Raw genomic sequence first — 4,384 nt, 5'->3', positions numbered from 1 at the left:
TCTAAATTTGTAAGCAATCTTCTCAAATAAATAAAAAATTCATGCTATCAATAAAAATAAAGCAGATTTGGCAATATATCTCGTGATATCAATTATTTGTTTATAAGCTCGTCTTTGAATTATTAAAACTGCATATTGATCAAAGTGAATTGTAATATTACTAAAGCTCATTTGGTTCTTGCTCAACTTGAGCTAGCTAAACTGTATAGCCTTCTAGGGACTCAATTTTGTTGTGGCCCAAAGGGACTCAATTTTGTTATGGCCCTTGTGACTTTGGAGAGGAAAATACAGAAATACTTTTACTCATCATCATCATGGTGTTAGCTGATGATGTTTGGTGCAGATCTGTAGTAATAATATCCTAGATTCTTAATCAAGTACACTCATTCTATATCAAGAGTCAAGACATTTATTACTTATATTCCTGCAGCTTAAGCATTTCATACTCATGGCTTATGGAATTGCTATTACAATTGGAGCATTATCTCCTGTTCTATGGAGCAAAATTGTTACGGCAATATGATACATGCATATATAGATTATAGTCTTTTATTATGATCATATTAGAAAAATTCATATAATGATATCGATTTGAATAAGTAGTTTGGGGTTTTGACAATCAATAATGAATGCATGTTTTATAGAAAGTTATAAGGCATTTTCAGTTCAATATTTTAATTAGGGGTGAAAACAGGTTAGGTCAGGATCAGGTCAAACTTTTTAGTCTTGTTCTTATTATGTGCAATGTTTTCTTATTCTTTTTTCTTTCCTATCAATTAAAACTATTATATTATAGGAGAAAGCTACGGGAGTAAAACCTTCTCTAGAGGAGGTTTATACTAAATGCCACACCAAAAAGGACAAAAGTTGGATTGACGAAAGATCTGAGAAAGTCATTGTATGTGATGCTAGTTTGTTCTTTTTTTGTCGTTTTCAAAAATAATTTTCACTGTGTTAGTATTTGTTTATGGCATATTTAGTTGTGATTAAAATGAATTGGTTTTGTAGGGCGAATTTAAGAAGCGAAAGACAGAACTTTCTCAAGTAGCTTTATCCTTGAATAATGAGGGAGATATTGAGACATCTAAGGAAAGCCTAGATATACCAGATGATTACACTCTTTGGAACGAATTTATGACAAAGGAGAAAAAGAAAGTTGCTTTTGGTTTAAATTCTTTTGGTTTAGATCTCTCTTTAAAGTTGGATTCCGGAAATTGCTCAGAGACATCCAAAGACAATCTAAATATTGAGCAAGAACTTCACATGTGGAAAGAAAAGGCAAAGAAGCAAGAAATGATCAATGAACAGCAAAAGGTTAAGTTGAATGATGCTGAGCATAAGTTAAAGGATCAAGGACGTCAACTAAAAGCTCAACAAAAAAGAATTGGTTCTACTAAAAAGACATTTCATGCTTTGTATAAAAAGTTGAATCTCCCACTTTTTTCAATCATGTCTGTCTGTTCTTGCGGATGATGAGTTTGAGATAGGCTCTAGTGATGATGAGGATGATAATATGAGTGATTGATGTCTGGAGTATATGTTTTTTCTGATTTAGATTAAGGAATTTTTAGGTGAATTAGTTAGTACATTTGATTTTATTCATGATATTTGACCTTTTTAAAGATTTTTTTTGTTTTAGTTTAATTATTTTTTATTTTAGTTTGATTACATTTATGGACAAGTATTTTAATAATAAATATTTTTTTAACTCTTTTATGGTAATTGGCTTTTTCATGACTTTATTATGTGTTTATAATTTCGATGATGTAATATGAAAAAAAGATTATGATGGTCTTAATATAAAAAGCAAATCGAATACAATTTATTTTCTAAAATATTTATATATTAAATAGCAAATTATTTTGTATGAAAATTATTTGAAATATTATATTAAATTTGTAGAAAATTTGTGCGAAAATAATTTTTTGTTTTGTTTAAAATTTGTTTCGAATACGTAAATTCTTTTAAATTAAATTTGTCTGAAATTTAATTAAAAAAATATTTGATTTGTCTAAAATTTGTTCGAAAAAAATTTGTTATATTTGACTAAATTCGTTAGAAATTTGTCTGAAATAGAGTATATTTTTCGTTTGAAATTTGTCTAAAAATCAATATTTTTCTGTTTGAAATTTGTCTGAAATACGTTGTCTTTATGTTGGCTAATCTGTCTGAAATTCGTCTAAAATACCTCGTAATAATTAGAAATCTAGCAGATAAATGTCTATTTGAAATTTCAGACGAAATGTAAATTAGCAACAAGGCTTTTTGGGACAAAAAAAATTTATCCCAATTTTGTTTGAAAGAAAAATTTTGTCCCTAATTTGTTCGAAATTTATTTCAATTTCGTCTCAAAATTCGTCCGAAAAAAGTCCCATTTCTAGTAGTGACATTCTAAGAAACATGCCATGTCAACTTTATCATTAAGTGCAAGAATTCGAGTTTTATATAATAGAATAAATAGAATAGATAGATATTTCATTATTCGTTATTTTAACTTATCTATTATATATATTTTTTATATTTACCATTCAATATATTAAAATACAATTTATATATCTAGATAAAAATTACATAGATATTTAATTAAAAGAGCATTTAATTTTTTAAAATATAATAACAGTTTTAATTTCTTTTATTTTTTATATTTTTTGTATGTTTTTTTAAATAAAAGACAAGCCTATAGCAAAAATAGAAAGAGATTGTAGTATTTATTGAAGAGGAAAAAAACAAATATAATTAAAATTCATACATTTAAAATGTGTTTGAATTTTGAAAAATGAGATGAGACATGAGAATTCACATACATTTGGCTTCAATGAATCTGTTTACACCATTCAACTCAGTGTTCTTTAGCTTTCTGTTTTCTTCTTTTCTATTTCATATGAATTTATCAGTGCCAAACATGCATCATATAGAATATTTTTTAATTCTATCCTAATCTATATATTATCTTTACTAAACAAAATATAAAAGAAAAAAAGATAGTAAATAAATTAAAGTTATTATTATTTAAAGAGACAATAAATATATTAGTACTTTTGTATTTTAAATTAATTAAGATTTAAATGAAAGATAACATTAATTTAAAAAAGTTAAATTAAAATTAACTCAAACATATATTTAAATTATAAAAAAAATTGATTTTCATATTTTATAAAATGTCATACTAGTGGTAATTGTAAATATGACGATACTTAAAATTAAATAAAGTAACACAGATAAAACAAATTAGCTACTTAAAATTAAATAAAGTAACATAGATAAAACAAATAAAAAAATAAAAAATTACTTAATCTTGTATAAAATTTACCTATAAAATTCTGTACCAAAAAATAAATTTAATTTTAGTATATTAATAATATAAAATATTTTATATAATCATTCAATTCAATTAGATTTATCTATTTAGGTCATTATTGAAAAATAAATTTAAAATACCAATATATAATTACTTTAAATTAAGCAACAATTATCAATACTATATAAGGGACACACTATTCTACTAAGAATGATTGCCATAAGGAATAATTTTCTAATTTTTTATATTAATATTAGAAAGTTTATATAATACTATATAATAATATTATCATTATCAATACTATATGATATCAAAACAAAACAATCACCGTGCTAATATAATATTATCAATATTATATAAATCATCTTTGTATTTATTTTTCTGTGCGTATATAATATTTAATTAACACATTAAGACATATATAATATTTTGTTAATACATATATAATATAAAGTGATTTACAAATTATTTTATTGAATATTAAAAATTAGAGTAATTTATAAATTATTATAAATTCGTATATAATGTGGAATTAAATTTAATGAATTCAATTAGAATAAACAACAAATTATTTATTTTATTTCAGATTTTATAAATGAATAAATTAATTAACTAATATAATAAATTATAATTAATGTAATAAATTTAATTAAGTAATATATATTATAATAAATTATATTAATATTTAAATATCTAATCAAATTAATTAGCTGATATAATTAAGTCATAGTAATAAATTGTATTGAATGAGTTAAAATAAATAATTAAAAGTATTTTCAATTGATAATTGAAAAATAATTTAATAATGCATCAAATAGTGATTTGATATAATTATAATGAAGATATGTTCCTAAATTAGTATAATTATGTATTATTCATTAAATATTAATTTTATAATTATAATAAAGATATTTTTTATAAAATAATTTAGAATAGAGAAAAGTGTATTCATTTTGGAGGAAAAACAGAGTCACGAGGAATCGATACCTCACCTTCATTAGTTGGCGAAAAATCCAATTTTAGTATATTAAGTAGAAAGAGATAGATAGATAGATAGATAGAATAAATAGAATAGATAGATAATAA

At 22.9% G+C, this 4,384-nt stretch overlaps 1 long non-coding RNA gene across 2 annotated transcripts in view; it reads left to right on the top strand.

Annotated features, from left to right (window-relative positions):
• The window catches only part of LOC110273944 (uncharacterized), a 2,565-nt gene extending 1,135 nt beyond the window's left edge, over nucleotides 1–1,430 (top strand). For both annotated transcript variants that reach the window (XR_008001564.1, XR_002365480.2), the window contains exons 2-3: nucleotides 797–898; nucleotides 1,009–1,430. This is a non-coding gene — a long non-coding RNA (uncharacterized LOC110273944). The remainder of the gene's footprint in view (nucleotides 1–796; nucleotides 899–1,008) is intronic.
• Nucleotides 1,431–4,384: the final 2,954 nt, after the last annotated feature.

The sequence above is a fragment of the Arachis duranensis genome, chromosome 7, assembly GCF_000817695.3.
Source record: "Arachis duranensis cultivar V14167 chromosome 7, aradu.V14167.gnm2.J7QH, whole genome shotgun sequence".
Classification (NCBI taxonomy): domain Eukaryota; kingdom Viridiplantae; phylum Streptophyta; class Magnoliopsida; order Fabales; family Fabaceae; genus Arachis; species Arachis duranensis.
Note: the sequence above shows the minus strand (reverse complement) of the source record. Positions and strands in the feature narration are given on the sequence as shown.